This window comes from Pelecanus crispus, chromosome 20 (genome assembly GCF_030463565.1).
Source record: "Pelecanus crispus isolate bPelCri1 chromosome 20, bPelCri1.pri, whole genome shotgun sequence".
Classification (NCBI taxonomy): domain Eukaryota; kingdom Metazoa; phylum Chordata; class Aves; order Pelecaniformes; family Pelecanidae; genus Pelecanus; species Pelecanus crispus.
The window spans coordinates 4,578,305-4,596,104 of NC_134662.1; the positions used below are offsets into that span (position 1 = coordinate 4,578,305).

At 46.4% G+C, this 17,800-nt stretch overlaps 1 protein-coding gene across 1 annotated transcript in view; it reads left to right on the forward strand.

Annotated features, from left to right (window-relative positions):
- The first annotated feature begins 7,338 nt into the window (after positions 1-7,338).
- The window catches only part of LOC104038459 (guanine nucleotide-binding protein G(I)/G(S)/G(O) subunit gamma-7), a 53,558-nt gene continuing 43,096 nt past the window's right edge, over positions 7,339-17,800 (forward strand). The window contains exon 1 of the mRNA XM_075723593.1: positions 7,339-7,415. The gene's annotated coding sequence lies outside the window, so the exon portion shown is untranslated. The remainder of the gene's footprint in view (positions 7,416-17,800) is intronic.

Consider the following 17,800-nt stretch of genomic DNA (forward strand, 5'->3'; position numbering starts at 1 on the left):
AAATCCTTCCTCAAGACATTTTTCTTCTTTCCCTTCTCGCTTTCTGTAATGGCAGAACGAGGTGAACTTTACCCATCTGGTAGGAAAGGGGGAAAAGATCCCCTCCCTGGGGACTGCTTTATTGCTAGCTTGGAAATAATGCTAGTTTGTCTTTATTTTTGTGTGTGTGTATGTGGTGTTTTTAGTGATTTGAAGTTAACAGCCTGTTGATGTTTAGTATTTGTTTTACTGGAGCAGTTCCTGAATTGTTGGTGCAGCCTATGAAAATAGCTATACTTTATGCCGTTCAGCTGCTTGTCATAATATTTAAAAGCAAATGCCTGTGCACTTTTATAATGGCACTTTAAGAATTATAAACCTCAGCATCCCATCTGTGTTTCGCTCTGGTATTTACAGTGTAATGAATTCTCCCTTGCTGCTTCAGCTGGATACTCTTTCACCTCCTCTTCCTGTTTCAAGCAGTTGTTAAGTTGGTGTACATTTAAAAATTCCTCCAATTTTTAGGAGGTTGTCAGCAACATAAAAGAACTTCTTGTATTGCTTATTTGCCTGGCAGAGGCCTTGAGCTAATCTAATTATGTTAAATCTAAGCATCCCTGGACTAAAGAAGTGTATTGTCACTGGTTTGATCTGTTTATAACAGCTGGAAGCATTTGTTAAAACTGGAAGTTTGTTTTTTTTTTTTTTTTTTTTAGGAATAAGCTTTCCCTATAAGCAGACACTTTTTGCTGCAGACATACAGATTTTTTTTTTGGTTGCTATTCTTAATTTGTCCTCTAAAAGGAGGAAAAGGTGATTTTTTGGATGAAAGTAAGTTGGAAAGTCCAGAAACAAAGTGTATCTCCTAGCAAAAGGAGGCTGTTGCTATAGCACATTTTTGTTCCATTAGTGTTTGTACATTTTTAAATTTAATTTTCCAAACAGCTTCAGGAAATTGGCATCCCATAAGTAAAATTTTTAAAACTAGCTCTGTTACTGCTGAAATAAGTCCTGTTATTTCCATGGACCGCTGTCCTGAGTGTATTACTGGCTCTCTAAAACCTTGGAAGTGTTTAACGAGATACTGCTAAGCAGCGTTGTAACCCCGAATATTTACTGAGGAATTGGTTTGTCCCGTTTCTTTAAAGAATGAACTCTTGCAAATGGAATGCTGCTGTCTGCAAGGTTTATTTTAAACTTTTTCCTCTTTTGCTCAGAGGAAAAACAAAGCCTGAGTAGGAATGCATGATTGTGTAGTAAGTGTCCTTCCGAATACCCCAGGCTGCTCAGCGGACCACTCCACTCGCTGCGAAATGGCTGGGTCGGTAAATACGGTGCTCGTGTACCGTGCTCCGTTGCTCCATGCTAGCCGTCCTTGTTCACCTCTGCTCCTTTTCCTGAGATCGATGAGTGTTTAAGGCATTTCACACTTAAACTGCAGTCACGAATTACTCTTTTTTTTTGCAGGGCTGTGTGGTCTAGAGCTGCACCTTCCCCCATGTGAAACCGCTCATGCAGAGATGCCTTTGTGCATGAAGCTGGGGTGCTGGGCTGCTTTGTGTCCTCCAGCAGCACAGCTGCTAGCAATGCTTCCCATTGCTCTGCTCGGAGATCCTGAAGGAGCTGAGCTTCACAGGAGCAGCTGCTGGTTGGACTTTAGCTACAAGTGTAGTAGCATGGGTCCTGTCAAATGGTTTCTGCGGCTTTTGAGCTTGGAAGCATAGATCCCTTGAGGTGTGAAGCACTGCAGGACATAGGGAAGGCCCTTTTTGCTTGCCTCTCCTCCCAGCCTTCCCTTTTTAGGACTTAAAAATGTTCCAGAGCAAGTTGCCAGAACAGACTTCCTAGCAACTTCACAATTAGTGCTTTGCTTCCAAAAGCAAATGTGCACTGACTGTGGCAGCTGTTACTTAGCAAAAATCCTGGGCTGTGTGCTGGAAAATGGCAGGAGTTCTGTGGACGAGGAAAAAAGAATGTGCTCATCCCTTGGAGGAATTAATGGGGAAAAGTTAAACTTTACAAGCTGTCTCTTTACCATGGATATTTTGTATTGGTTGCCCAGATGCAATTGTTTGATAATAATTTACTATTTATAAGTATATACTTTTAGAGACATGACAAAGTCTACCTCTGGACCAAGATCTTTTGCCTATTATTAGAGTACCAAGTAGCAGAATTAAACCCGGCGTTGGTTATCCCATTAAGGTTATTTAATTTCGAGTGTGATCTGAGCAACTTCACCTTCAGTAATGCATTTCTCTCCCTTTAACTTCACTAACACATCAGCACTGCAGGAACCTGAACTTCTGGTGTGGGTCTGTGCCCTACTTGCCCGGAGTAAGACGACGCGCAACGCTGCACAGCAGGTTGTTACCTCATCATTGCAGCGCTGCTCTGAATCACAGTCTCGTGCTGATGCATCTCTGTGTCAGTTCGTTATCTGTCGGTCAGCAGTACCTGCCAGCGATGCTTTAATTTAGCCCTGTGGTACGGCATGTAACAGTTCCCAAGTTCCTTGATTAGGGATCTGTCAGGCATCTTAAAAGGAGCCTTTTGCTATTTGACAGCTTCATTTTCCATGAGCTGGCCTGCGTTACCTAACAGTGCTGAACAAGGTCGCGTCATCCGCGGGGCCCGGGAGGCCAGAGCTCCGTACCAGCCCCGCGGCTGAGCTGCCGGCAGCGGGCTGTATCACGCTGCTCGTACCGGGGCAGGGCTCCCTTCTGGAAGGGGCATGTCAAGGCGGTTCCCAACAAATAGCGCGCTGACTGGCTCTGGGGTTTTTTTTTTTCAAAAATGCATGGGCTCTTCTAGTGCTCAAAATCTTTGCGCTCTGGTAGCAAAATGAGCAAGACTGCAGGCTGGGTTAGTCTTTAGAACCTGCGTAAATGCAGCTTTTTCTAGTTCTCACTTTAAAACCCTGAGTCAGATTGTCAAGAACACTGCACATCGACCTTCATTTGCAAAGGTGGTAGGGTTGGTGTCTTGTTCACCGTATGAATGCAGCGTCCTTGACTTCTATGCTTTGCCACGTATTCAAGCATTCTTTAAAAATCCTAAGGACTAGGAACGCAATCAGCAGTCACTTGCTACACAAAGATGAGTTTTTGAATCCTGTACTCCTAAATTCTCTCTAATCTTTTCATAGAACTCTTTATTAATCACAGTTGGAATAGTTGATAGCATCGGCCGCCTGCCCAATCTGCCGGATCTTGGAGTGTCCAAGGGAAGTATAGGAAGTTCCTCCTGCCGGTGAGCTGGACGATCCTCGTGGAAAGGCTCTTCTGCAGAGACTGCCTCCCACGGCGTTCCTGGCATGGCAGGTTTTCTGGTGGGCTGTAATGGATGATCTGGCTTCCTTCGAGCCTTGCCCTGACTTTGAGGGAACGTTGGCAGCTGCAGGCTCCGGTCCTGGGAGATGCTTTGCATTACCAACTGTTGCCGCTTCCAGTTAGTTCGGAAAGGAATTCCCCTCCTTGCTGCCCACGCTCGCTTCAAGGTATCTCTTAAAGTGCTGGTACTTGCATTGCCAGCTGCTTGCATGTTCAGAGCAGGCTTGAGCAAAGGGTTCTGGCCTGCACCGTGAGCAGGGCATAGGTCAAGAAGGTTCAAATGTGACAAGGTTTTTTCCCAAACCTGTTGGTGTGACAAATTCCCATGACATGTAGCTGTTCCTAATGAGAGTGGTAGAGCCACTCTGAGTCTTGCACGACGGCTTTGAGGTTCTTTGTTCGGGCTTTGTTGCCAGCAAGCACTGGTGTGCAATATCCGCCTGGAGGAAATTGCAGCCTGCTTATCGACTGTGTAGGAAATGGTACAAGTGGGAGAGATAGGGGAGTGTCCTCTCCGAGCGTGGCTGTCCATGCACGGAGAGGTATGTGCTAATAGTGAACGCTGTGCTTAACGTATCAGGGGCCAGCTGACTTACTGAAGACCTTTCGCCAGCTGGGAAGTGCTGGCCGGCGTAGCCTGATGAATGGCAGCAGGAGCAGTCCAGTTAGTTTACCTCTTTGGCTCTCGTGGTCTTGTTTTCGATGTCAGTAAACAGGAGTGTGTGCGGTCACGCTTCCCTCGGTGAGCTCGGTCACGCTGCTGGATATCGTGTTCTTTACCTTTGCACTGGGAGAAGTGTGGAAGGAAGGAGGGGGCAGAGTTTATTCCAGCACGCTGAGGTCAGGCTTGTTTTCCCTCTTTGAGCAAGAACAGACCAGCCCCTGGAGTCAGATTCTGCAAGCCTATAAACAAAAGGCTCGTTTCTGCGGAAAGCCAAAGATGGTATTGTGTTCATCTGGAAAGTTGTTGGGTTGTTTTTTCCCTGCTGCAAACTGTTCCTCATGTAGGAACTGCCAGTTCAAAAGTCTGTGCAGGAGAAATGCCGATGATGTTAATCAGGCATAGTTTGGGGTGTCTGCGAAGCTGGCACCGATTGCAAACTGGAGGAGGGCAAAGCTGGGAGGAGCTCAGGCAAGAGGCCGCTGCTGCAGACTCCAGCCGGACAGGTAGTCTTCCAGCAAAGGGCCTGCCTGCAGGCATCTCTCCTGCCCAACTTCGTTTACAGAGGCCATAAACCAGTACTGCAGAGATGGACTGTCCAGGATGATGGTGTTAAATGTCCCTGTCAAAATTGTAGGTGTGTCGCAGGGAGGGTGGTGCTGGGGGTGGGTGTTATTCCCACCTGCCGCATGGGAGCTGCTCCGCGACTGCCTTCAGCTGCAGAGACTTCTGCTGTGGCTCTGGAGTAGTCTTCAAATGGTAATGCCTGTAGAAAACCTAAACAGCTCTTAAAATGGTGACTGATTTAAAAACTGGCAGTCCAGAAGTCCCTGTGTTGCTTTTAAAACGAAAGGAAAGAAAGAGCAATCGAGAAGACAGGTGCATGGACAAAGGAAGAACAATACAAATGCAAATAAAGAATGTGTGTAATGTCATTTCACGTTTTCACTTCAGTTACAGCTTCAAGACTTCACTTGGTCAAAAGGTAGATTTGATTTTGGGTGCCTTGTCTTTGAAGGAGGCGTTGAGCTCCCTCCTGCAGCTTGGAGGTGGTGGCTGATTCCTGTAGCAGCTTGGTATTTATCAGCTCTTACAGAGCACCAGAGGCACTTAAACAACTGCACATACTTCACGGGGCCAAGCTACTTGCTATTTAAATCTGTTTGCAATTTAGAAGCCGTAATTATTTTTTCACGCTATGAAATCACATATAGCTGGAAGAGTCGGGAGGCAATGGAGTGGGGATTGCAGCTGAAGGCTGGCTTGGTGCAGCCTGTGATTTATGGGGGCAAGTTCACCTTTTTCGGCAATTAGCAGGATATTGGGAAAGTAATCCTTATTCCTTCCCCTTATAAAAGGCGCACCATCCTGTATGGAAGGGGCTGAAGAGCATACTGACTTACTGAGGGCTGATATTCCTCCAGGCTGCTCATCGCACCCCCTTTCTGTAGAGGCTTGTTGACCTGTACTGCAGGGAGAGGCGGGAACTGCATCTCCTTGTGATGGAATGGGATCCCGGAAAGCGCTGTGCCTCAGGACTTGTTTTCCCGTGTTTCTGGTGGCCTTTCTTACCTGCAGGACCTTTCACATGTTGCTGCACTTGTTTTTCCGCTCCACAGTCCCGTGCATGCCCCTTGCCTATCTCCCATACTGTATTTTGGGAGAGGCATGCCACTTGATTGACAAAATCCCCTTGAATTTCAGTCCCTTTGAGTTTATGACTGAATTCTGAAGGGGGATCAGGCAGGCCTGTGCTGCTTTAGCAGGAATGATTGCAATGAGCGAGGCCCCAGCTTTGGCATTTGCTATTTCGGGCTGGGAGGAAGGCGCTGGCTCCTCTCCGCTGGCTCTCCCCGGGCGCAGCTCTGCTCCGGCAAACGCCTCGGCAGGGTCCGGGGGCTGCCTCGGGGCCCGCCTGCGGACGAAGCTTCGCTCGAGCAGGGGGAATGTGAGAAAGCAGCGAGTGGCTTGCTGATCCTGGAGGAGGGATGGATCAGTGGTGGTGGACTAGGAGCCGTTCGGAGGCCGATTGCAAACCTTGTGCCCTTTGCTCTGTCTGAAGTGTTTACGCTTTTACCCCATGCTCCTTTTTTTGGTCTTTTGGTCTCCTAACCTAACACAAGTTGTTCTGTTTCATAGTAAGGCTTTTTTCTCTTGCTCTCACCTTCATATTTGTGTGGATAGCTGGCATTTGCCACTCTTGTTTGGAATATGGTATTTGTGAGAATTGCTATTTCTCCCCCCCAAAAAAAAATTGTTTTGGCAAGAGGGCTATTTCTCACCCTTTGATTTACTGACATGCGAGGAAGATGGAGGTGAAAGGGGCAAGGCAAGCCATGGCCTAAAACCCAGTGGAGAGTAAATGACGTGGGTTTTACTCCTTAAAAAAAATTGTTTGTATTCAGACAGTAAGTGGAGAAAACAAGCAGGGTTGCATTTCGGCTCAGATGGATTCTTGGAATTAATCCCTAGCTCTCGCTCACAGCAGCTTTGACTTCAGTGTGGTAAGTTGGGCTGACCGGAGGAGGGTTGAGCAATGTTTTACTGGTAAGCAGGAAGGAGGACGTCCTGCGGGGCCATGTAACGTGCTGTGGCAGGCGAGCGTCCCAACATGTGAGAAAGCTAAACATGACTTGGTTTCTTTCAGGGTGTTTTCAATGCTTTCTTAAGGCCAGCTTGTTCCTAGACCATTTCTGGGGGCTTGGTTCTTGAAAACTAAGCTTGCCAATATGTCTGTGTCTAGCCAGAGGACTCTGGCTTCTTTGCTGAAACAGTGCTATACAGCATTCCCCTCCCCAAAATAAAAAGCTGCAAACACCTCTCCCACCATGGGGGACTTGAGCTCAACATCTGTTGACTGTACTCCAGTAGTTAGGCTGCGGTGAAATCCAAGCAGAATATTGAAGTGAACTCTCATCCAGTAGTTGAAGCATTGGTTATCTCCAGTTTCAGATGCCACGTGTTCAGATTCGGTGTCTGAAATACACAGCGTGACCTCCAGGTCATGCGTGTTAGTTATAAAAACAAATGAAAAACGGGTTCCCTGTCAATGTGTGTCTGTTGTATGCAACAAAATAAAGATGTGCTTGGCAACACTGTGAAATTCAAACAAATCAATGTTAATTTCAGAACATACCTGGGACATTGAGTTCTTTGGGTATGGAAAATTGCTATCAGTAAAAACAGACAACTGCAGTGAACATGGTGCCCTCCTTATTACACTAATTATTGAAGTAAATATTGCTACGATAAAATTGCAGTCAATGGAGTAAAATATATTATTCCAAATTAAAACTTCATCAGTAATGCGCCACCTGTTTAGTATATCAGTGATAGATCTCCTGATTTCCCGTTTCCTTTCCAGAAGGAATCAGAACCGGCGTCCCCGGCAGCAAGCGCGCCCTACGAGACGGTAGCCGAAACTGCTCCGCTGCAGTAAGAAGGTGAGCAAGAAGAGCTCTACCCTTGTGAAATTGCAGTATCGTTTCATCGTTAATTTACCTTCCATTGATGCTTAAGTTTTACCTGCTAGAGCGGGAAAACGCCGCAGCAGATTAATACCGTTGTTGTGTCGGCCCAACTACGGTGGCTATTCCGAGGTGCTCCTCTGATTTGACTCTTCGTGCTCCTGCCAGTCTGAGACAAAGGCTGGCGATTACTTGCTGCCCGCATGGAGCGACGTTCTGCTCGTTATGTAGCAGTAATCCTCCTCCTTAATTAGGGAAGAAGATCTATAGATTCCAAAGAAGACATGTCCCTCTTAGTCAGAAGGCGTGAGGTGTGTGTGGGAGCCTTTGTTCTCGTGGGGAGCCAAGGGAAGCAGCAGGCTTTAACTGCTGTAGCTGGATGATGAAGTTCAGTTTCTTTTTTTATCTAGCCTTCGCTGGAACGTATGTACGTGTTAACCGGTAGCACACGAACAGGAGATACTGCAAATGATGGCTTTTTCGTTCTGTATAATAGCGTTTTATGCTCTGTGCTGGAATGTTAGATGCTGCAAATGTCCTGTCTTCTCCCTGCCCTCTAAGCGGAACGGTCAGGGCAGAGGCAGGAGATTCACCACGTGATTTAAGGTGCGTGCCTCACTTGTCCTGTGCTGTTTTCTCGCATCTTTGGCTTCACATTGATCCCTCTAAAGCTGTTACTTTCTGGAAGTATGCGACAACGCAAAACGGTAACGATTTTTGTCCATTCTGCTGAGGACAGCTCTTGCAAATCACCTTGTATTCCATTAAAATTATTAAATTGTCGGTTCCAATCTTCCCTATACAAACAATCAACACTAAAACATTGTCTGGTAGCACTGACTAATAAGTCCTGTAATTAGTAATCTCCAGTTAATGAAGTAGCGTGGTGATTAAAGCCTCGTGACTTTTCTGTAGAAGAAATAAGCTAAATATCAGTTGTGCTGTTTAAATTGCCCTAGAACTTGGTGTGGTCTCAGAGCACAGAATAAATCAGTAGCTTGTTCTGAAAGTTTTAGACCAGTTTGTCCATTTTGTCGATATTTTCCCTGTGTGCCACCAAATGCAATATTTAAATCTGATTTAAACTAGAAGGATGCCTGTAGCTATAGTTCACCTTCTAGAAAGCCTCACTGACCCCACTGCGTAAAGGAGATGGGCCACGTTGGACAAGGAAACTTTAGTGCGCTTGAAGGAAATGACGGTGAGATTAAGCATGGTGTTCGGTCTGCTCTGACTTCCCAAAAACAGCAATTCACCAGCGTGTTTCCACTGCTTCCTTTTCCAAAATAGTTTCTGTAGTTTTTCACACAACCTTGTCTTCGCTTATCTTTTTCTTCCGAGGTTTCAGATCTCGTCTGCCGTACGGATGGCAGTTCCGTGGCACCGCGCATGACGTGGTGCAGTTGGGTCTAGCCACATCCCATTTGTCTGTCGTTGCCCTGCTGGTCACCAGATGCTGACTTTTAAGTGCAGCTGCTTATAAGAAATATTTCGAAATCTTTTTGGTAGGCTTTAAAGAAATGATATCTGTTGTTGCTTGGAACACTCAATTGCTGAAAATTTCTTAGGGGGTTACATGCTGCTGCACACGAGTGGCGTCACCTTTCTCTGGTCAGCTCCATGTTCGCAGTGTGATACTTGGCATGAGTGCTTTTCGTGGAGCCTCCAAAGTCCCTTCTGTGCATCAGCAGTCCTTTGTGAAATCCTGTATTTCCTGTCCCGTGTGTGAAATGCCAGCAAGGTAAAGCAACTTAAGCTTGATGAGATGACAAACCCATAGCTGAGAATAGAGTATCTTGCTCACATACTTCTGTTGTCCTAGAGATGGATTATCTTTAGATCAGGGGTGCTGTATTTCAAAGAAGAGAAGGAGCGTTGCTTGCTTCTATTAGTGTACCCGTTGGAATTGAAGGGGCAGGAGGCTGAGCGCATGTTTCGAACCTCCCCACTTTCGGGAGGCGTTTGACATCCCCACTGGGGCTTTGGGGAGACGCAGGTCAGGCTGATGCTGCTTTGGGGCGGGAGGAAAAGTTGGAGAGATGAAGAACAACAGTTGGTTCTGCTGCAGCCTCTCCGAGGAGCTGAGACCTATGCGACTCCAACGCCAGTGGTTATGTGTTTCCGTGTGTGTCGCAGCAAGGCTTTTGGAGGTGGAAAAGGTGGCTAAACGCACACCTTTGTGCCTTTTGGGTGTCTTACCTTCTACAACCCGGTTCAGTGGGAAAAACTGCATCTAGCATAACCGCCTGCAGTGAGCCGGTCGGAACTGCAGAGGTCTCTGTTAAGCCACCTAAGCCTTTGGAGCATTTTAAATGTGAAAGCTGTTGTTACGCTGTGGCCTTTTAATATTAACTAATGTATATGCATTTTAATAAAACAGACTGTCACGCTACCATTGTTTTAATTGCAGCTACAGCTAACAGTGTGATCCAGCCAGCACAGCGGAGCGAGGCGCTACGGGGGATGCTGCTCCGTGCAGGTCTCCCTGGAGCACTTGGAAGAGTCAGCTTAGGCTTTGCGAGGAGGAGGATGGTTTTTCTTGCTGCTCTTTGCACTGAGCCTAGCTCCGCAGAGCAGTCCTGATCCAGAGATGCCTACAAAAAGCGAGGTTTCTGCAGCCTGGCCGTCCCGGCGATGGGTGTCGGCAGATGGCAGCACCCTGCCCTGCGCTGGGTGTTATTTCTGGCCGGGAGATTCCTCGGTCCCCTGGATTCAACACCACAGTCTAGACTTACTGACAGACAGGATTCTTCTCCTGTTAGGTAAGCAAGATGTAGACGCCCATTATGCAAATTCCCAGCCATAGTGTCCCTCTGTAACATTTTTCAAATTGTCTAAATAAGGTGCTGTTTCATACAAAAATTTGTAGCAAGACTTTTGGGTAGCTTTCAGCTGCCTTGCCCTCTAGGCATGATTTTTTCCTTGAAGATAGCTAATCAGTGCAGACTGGGTGCTTTTTGCTTAGCAGCTGTCCAGAAGTGGAACAGCAGGAAGAGGCAGGCTGCATAAAGAGCTTATGTTGTTCAAATAAGAAATTTAACGGCCAGCAGCTCTTGTCCCCGTCACTGCAGGGCTGTTCATACAGGCATCTACATGGATTCTGTTAAATACAACATCATTACACAGCCTTAACCGACATTTTTTTGGTTTCTGAGCACTGTAAGTGTACATTCCAGGGAAGAGAAGGGTTAGAGGGTACAGCAAGCCGGTGCCTTTCCCCGTTGGGCTGTCAAATCTGGGCAGAGGTGTTGCCCTGTTCAGTGGCTTGTGTGACTCAGGCCCTTCGTGTCTTAGGCTGAAGGAGGTGGGAATTGATCACGACTGATTGTCCAAAGTGGCTGGAAATGTCTGTGGCATTTTTACTCTTTTTTTTTTTTTTTTTTTTTATTATTTACAGAGAAATTAAACGAGCCTTTCAGGCCTGATGACTACTGACTTATTCTTGCAGCTGTAGACCAGAGAGGCTCTTGTCATGTACTCGTCGTACGAGCATTAACTTCTGAGCACTTAGTATTTCTTCAAACGCTTTATAATGTGGTTCTGTAACTAATATCTGTCCTTCTGCCCCCAGTCTGAAACTGCTTTAGACTCTTCAAGCCTCAGAGCACACAGTTTGACACACAAAGCTGGGAAGAAATGACTGGAGGCTTAATAAGATGCTCGTTGGGTCAGTATCTGGCAGCCGACCAACAAGACAGACTTTCAAATTGCTGTTAGTACTGCATGGGGATCACACCTCTTCTCAAGAAAACATTGGAAAGCTTCCTAATCTTGAATTCACTGTGCAAGCACGTGATTTTCTGGGAATTAGCTTGAATGCACTGCGGAATGGTTCATAAATACCTACATGGCCTAATATTAGATAATGGAAAAACAAGTACAGCAGGGGTTTTGTCGGTTTTCTTCATGGTGGCCCTTCAGCCGGCCCTGGTGGCCTGTCTATTTATACCAGCAGCTGCCAGCTTTGATGCTTCTATTCCTTACCTATCTAAGAAAGAAAAAAAAGTCTGTAGTTTTTAAATGGCAATGTTACTGCTGTTTTACTGAGCATTATTTGTTTTGGGGCATAGTTAGTTCTTTAAAGAATTTTTTTAGCTGTTTTCAGGGGAAACAATAACACGCCATAGCCTGCGGCGTCTGCAGAGCTGTGGTGTTCGGATGTTCGAGCTGATGTTGACAGCCAGGAGTAAGACTTTGTCCTCTGCTGCCCTCGCGGTGCTGGGTGGGACTCGCCTTTCCCGTCGTGTGGGCTGTGACCCCATCTCTTCCTGCGTGGGAAGGCTGTCCTTCAGCCTCCTCCCGCGCTAAGCCCTGAAATGTGTTCTGCGCAGCACGTTAATGGCTTACTGCAGCCCCCAATTAATGCCGATGACTCGCGATACGATCTTTCATTGCAGCTTCCCAATACATCTGTGCTCTTGGTAACTTGCATGAGTTAAAACGTCTGCCTGCTTCCAGCAGCATTATATAAACCATCTCCAGCTCGCCTTCTCATTTTGAAAGTTGTATTTTAACATTTCTGCTTTAAGATCTGAGATAATGAAAGGGGGTGAGCGTTGCTGAGTCAGTTCTTACTGGCTCTGGTTTTTGTCCTTCCTGCCCTCCCACACGCTCCACCTGCGCACCGAGCTAACCTTCAGCAACGACAGCCCCCATGGGCTTTCCTCCGAAGAGCTAGCAGTAAACAGAGCCTGGTTTCCTATTCTCCTGCTCCTTGGCCTGAGACAACAGTCTAGGGTTTTTTTGGAAGAGCCGTGGCTGCGGAGCGTTGGAGATCTGGGAAGGGAAAAGGGGGTCCCTGAAGTTTGAGCAAGCCCCTGCTCTGTCCTGCTTCTGCCAAGCTGGCAAACAGCCAGGATAATTAAATCAGCCTTTCCCTGGAAACACCCAAACTCTGGATAAACATGAATATATCCTCTCGGTCGTTTCGAGCCGCAGCGCTGAGGTTTCATTGTTTGACAGTATTGTGTGCAGCGGCGGAGGTGCTCGATGTTGTCTGCTGGCCTGGGTGCTGACTGAGTCACCCATGACTGAGCAAACCTGACATTTGTTTTGGTGTGCGAGATGCTGGTGGACATGCAAGACGTTACCCATTGCTGCTTAATGAGACAGTATGGTGGCATCTATGGTGCAGGTCATATAAATATCGGATTTAGTTTTGGTTTTTAGAAAACCGTGGTGCTCTAGCACGGCTCACGGTGTCGCACGCAGTCAGCGAGCCCCAGAGCTGGCCTGCGCTAAACCAGGTTTGTCTGGCTTGTAGTGAATTCTTTGAAGTTTAGAGCTGCCTAAGCACTTCTCTATCGATGTGCAAAAATGCTTACTGTGATTTTTAAACTAAACTTTTTATTTTCTGGCGAGATAGGAAGCCCTGGTTGTGGGCTAACTGGAAGAACCGTTCAGTCCTGTGTGAACTTGTAGACAAGATGGGGAAACGATCTATCCTGCTGTGAAATTCAGTCTGTTTGAAATGCAAATCACTGAGAGGGTGCAGGGGATTTAGGCGAATAATCCAACTGTCAATTGTTTCTATAATTGATTTTGAACTTTCTAGTGTGAAAGCTCTCAATCTCTTATCTGAATCTTGTTGAATTCGTGCTTTCAAGTTGCGGACAGAGTTGCATAGGCATATTGTCATTAAACAGGTTTGCTTGTTCTTTATCTAGTTTTTCTAAGTATAGATATATGTAAAAATGCCTAAACAGCACTAACTTTACATATTTCCAGCTGGTTTCCCATCCCAGTGCAGGGTGCACATACAGCTGCTCTCTCGCTGCAGTCTGGCCGGGCTTGCATTCCTCAGCCCTGAGGCCAGCATTCCTCTGCTCCTCTGCACCAGCTCATTTGTTTAGTATTTGTTTAAATTTTGAATCCCAGAACTGTCTCCAGATCGCTTAAACTACCAGACACCTTTATTAGTTGTACATGCAGCCCCCCGCCCTCTGGCATTTTGAATCTTGTTCGTACTTATTAAAATAAAATGGATATGGCAACTTTCAGTTGCTTGTTGCCGTCGTTCACTGAAATTAATCTGGAATCCCCAAATGCCATTTGATTGATTAAAGGCAGTTGCAGTTTGCTTATTAGGCTCTCGGCTATTTCAGTTAAAAATCTGAAAGGAAAGTTGCCTTTTTTTAAGTCTTGATGGCAGCTTGGACTGGAGAAATCTGCTCTGTTTTGGGTTTCTCCTTCTCCGCTCTGTGTACACAGGAGCTCATACGTGAGCTGTTCTTTCCTTAGAATTCAGCTTTTCTGCCAGTCCAGCCCAGAGAGACGCACAGCGTTATTGTTACACGCTCCCTGCTGTACAAGGCCACGGGGAAAATGTGTGTGCAGAAGTGTCTAGCGAGAGCCAAATCAGTCAGCAATTAGTTTGGGTGCCATGCTTCTAAACCTGAAGTGCATCTCTGCTTTCTACCTGTTGCTTTCCTCAGCTCAATTTATTATTGGTGACTGTTTGATGGAAACAAATGATCCATGTTTCACAGGTCAGACCAACTTTGGGGGGGGACACGACCCAACAACCCCACAATACAGACAATAAATCCTATTCCTCAGTGTCTTTGGTGTAATTCTGAACTTGGTGCCTCCAGCCTGGGCTGGAGTTGAGCTAAGGCAGCAGTGTTGGAATTCTTCATCTTTTTAAAAACTAGACATAAGTAGTTTTTTATTAATCTGGACTTGCTGTGTAACCGTGAGGACATGGCCAGGACTGTGCCAGGTGCAGTAAATCATTGACCTGGGAGAAGGAGGCACTCCCAGTGCAAACAAATGAAGAACCTGAACTTTCTTTGGAAGCTTCCCATCTGAATATTACCATAGCCTGATGATGAAATGTAATCGATTCTCAGCATTTGGAAGCGTACCAGCAGGTCTCTGACCGTTAATAGGCAAAGGTTGGACAAAGCCTGATTTAACCACGTTACATCATCTGTACTGGGAGCTTCTTCAACCTGAGTCTCCTGGGACTTGTCTTTGCTTCTTCTGGTTTTGACTTCAGTAGCATTGAACTGAAGGGATGCTTTATTTCCGCAGCAGATCTCAAATCTGTTTTGGTGTCTCTGCAGATAGGCCCTAGCCTGGGGACGGCTTTGGTTCTATGCAGAATACCTGCTAAGAATAACTTTGTAGAGCATCTGCAATGGAATACAAAAAAACCTCAGTAACATGAGGATAGGCAGCATCGTCCAAGAAATTTCCTTATAAAGTATTGCTACGGCTGCAAAGCCCTGCCAACAGGAGTGGCCCGCGCTGCCAGTAATTTCTCTCCTTTTCCTTTCCCTGTTGCAGTAAAGACTGTGCTTCTGCCAAAGTCACACCCACTGCACCGTGATCGATGCAAAGCGTGGAGATTGCCAAAGATCCACAGTATACGGATTTTTGTGCCTGACTTTGAAACTGGAGATGAGGAGAGGGTAATTCTGCAGAACAGTTGTGAAGGGCGCATGCTGCCAATTTTAATCCTATTGCAGCCAGCCCCTGAAACAAAAGGAAATGATTCCTTGGCGTGCTGAACAACACTTGCTGCCCCTTCTCATTGGTTTCGGGGGGGGAAGCATGAGTCACGTAAACTGCTTTTACAAGGCTTTGCCTCTGCAAACCAGTCCTGCTGTTGTTAGTTTTTCTTGCACTCTTCAAGGAAAGCGGCTAATAACAAATTAACTCCTAGTTGTTGTGGGACAGCAGCTAAACGTCCAAGCTCTTCAAGCTCTATAAGAAACCTTTTTCTTTTTTCTGAATTATTGCACTTGGACTAATCAGCACAAAACGTTTGCTAGGATGAAAGCCTTCATCCTAGCATATTCTTAATGCTGCTGTGATGGAGCTGCTGGGGTTAGCTTTGGGGACACAAGCTTTGGGGAGCTCAGATCTGTCAAGAACGACCGAAGCTCGTCATGCTTCGGCACAAGGAATAACAGGAAGTATTTTGGGGCTGTCCCCAAGAAGCCTGGTTCCTTTTAAAAACAAAGCAGGTTAGCTCAGAAGGCAGAAATTTGGTTTTTGGGTTTGTACCCCCCAGGGCTCAATTGCCTGCAGCTGAAGGAGCCACCCCTGTCCTTGGTTGGAGGGGAGATGGCTCTGACGCAGGGCTGGGGGCTTTTGTCATGGCCGTGTGTTGGAGCAGCCGTAGAGTGAAAGTTGTTCATCTTTTGTAGTAAAACCTTGTGTTCAGCAAAAATGGTTACTCAGTCTGCAAACACGTTATGCGGGCTTTTGAGATAAGCTGCAGTTCAAACCTTTAGGTTGTTTTGAGCAGGTTTGTTTTGTTAGCTCCCTACTAATGATGAATGTATCACAAAATATTTGGTGGGTTTTTAAATGGTTTGAAATTATCTCAGTACTTTTTGCAGTGTCACGTGAGATCTTGCAACAGGTGATCCGCAGAGGAGTAATAGTTAACTTGTGCATTGTGTAAAGGATTTCTTCCGGTTAGCTGCTGATGGTTGTGCAAGCACATTTACGGCTTTATCAGCATCGACAAGAATCCTGTCTCCTCTGTGACAAATGCTGTTTTCTGTCTGTGTCGAAGTGCTTTGTTAAGATTTACAGTGGCCTCGCAGGAGAAGGTCAGTCGTTTTCCCAAGGTCATGCAGGAAAGCTGTGGCAGAGCTGGTGTAGGAACCTGGGCTGCAGTCTTCAGGTCTGTGGTTTCGCCTCGAGGCTCTTCTTCCTCATTGCTCACTGTGTAGCCCTCAAACAGAGGGCGAGAGTGACTTACTCGGAGGACCCACTTATTTTTTAACTATAGTCTGTGCCTCTGCAGAACTAGACATGACCAACTGTTCTCTCAGGCAGGCATTAAAGCAGCCTTTGCTCAGAAAGCGTGCTGGGGAATGCTGTGATCTGGGAGGAAGGCTGGAACAAAATCAGGCTGCCCTGCTACCTTCCTGGGGTTGTTGCTCTCAGAGTGAAGCCGACAGGTGAGTTTGTGCCCTGTCTCTAGTGCTTGTATTTAAAAAACAAAACACTTCCAAATGCAACAGCCCCTGCTCAGAGTTGGATTGCATTTGAGACAGGACAGGACTTACAGTTCTCCACTTCTAATTTGAGCTCAGCGAGATGCTCAAACCGTTTTTTTTTTTTTTAGACGCTCATCCAGCACCACTTAATGACACATGATTCTTCAGAAGGTCCTTCTCATGTCCCTGGCTGACAGCTGAGCTATCACATTTTTCCCCACAGTCGGCCACATTATGTCTGCTATCACGTTTTCCCCCACATCGCTCCCATCGTCAGTGATCATCATTCTTTAATGTCCCTTCTCTTCACCTCTTCTGCACACGAACTTACAAACCACCTTTCCTTCCCTCCTGTGTGCTTGAAATGCTTTTCTAAGAATTTAATTTCTGCAGCATGTGCAAAAGTCCTCTGCATTTTTAATCAGGCACAGTCAGCAGTGTGCAGATAGTCAGGGGAAAATGTGAGATTGTGGCAGTCTCTGTGTATGACTTTTTCAGTATAATTGAGATAATCCCAGTTTAATATATCAAAAAAAGATCTAGGGCAATGTCCCGATTCTCTCTCTCCAGTGGCCTTGTTCAGGTTTCAGTCTCCTAAGAGGTACCTTAAGACGCTGTGGTTTTGTAACCTGTTTGTTCCAGTTTTCTCCTTTCCTTGTACCTCTTGTCACCTTCAGTGTTAAGTTTGTATCAGACTAAAATTTGGCGATATGAACACACCTTCTGTCAATTTTCCATAAACTGCAGCCTGATTGCGAATTTTGCTCTGTATACAGAGGAAGAGAGACTATGAGACGAAAATTCAGAGTGAGGGTTTGCTTAGTTGGATGTTTAGGTTCAGCAGAATAGATGTGCTTTATGGACCAGTACCAAACTACTATTCGGTATCTTCTCTCACAATCACGAGTCACCCCTGAAACATTCTTTTGCAGCAAACTTATCAGCTCTGTAGCTCTCCTCTGAATGCATTCCCAGCTTCTCTGCTCCTGGCTGCCCTCCAGCCATGTCACGCTGCATCGCTTTGCAGACAAGCCTGTTTGCGTACCTGTCTCCTTCGCTGCTCCGGGGTCATCTTTACACAAATACCATCCCTCCACTTGCACAGAAAGTTGGTGCCTAGGGAGCTGGGGGCCTTTATAGGGCCATGAGTTTTTGGGTACCCTGAAGTGATGCATGAAGGCCTTGGAGTGGGATGGTCGCAGACCTCTGGGAGACCAGAGGGATGGAGAAGGTGCACCCTGGGAGCACCGAGTACGTTATGCCCGTTAACAGCACCCGTTCTTCTCATTTTCTCAAAGCTGGCATGTCGATCCAAGGATATCTTGCTATTTGGCTGAATCGTGGATAAAGGAGAGGGGAGAACCGATGCAGGGGTTCAGGTTCCGTATCCAAGACAACAGT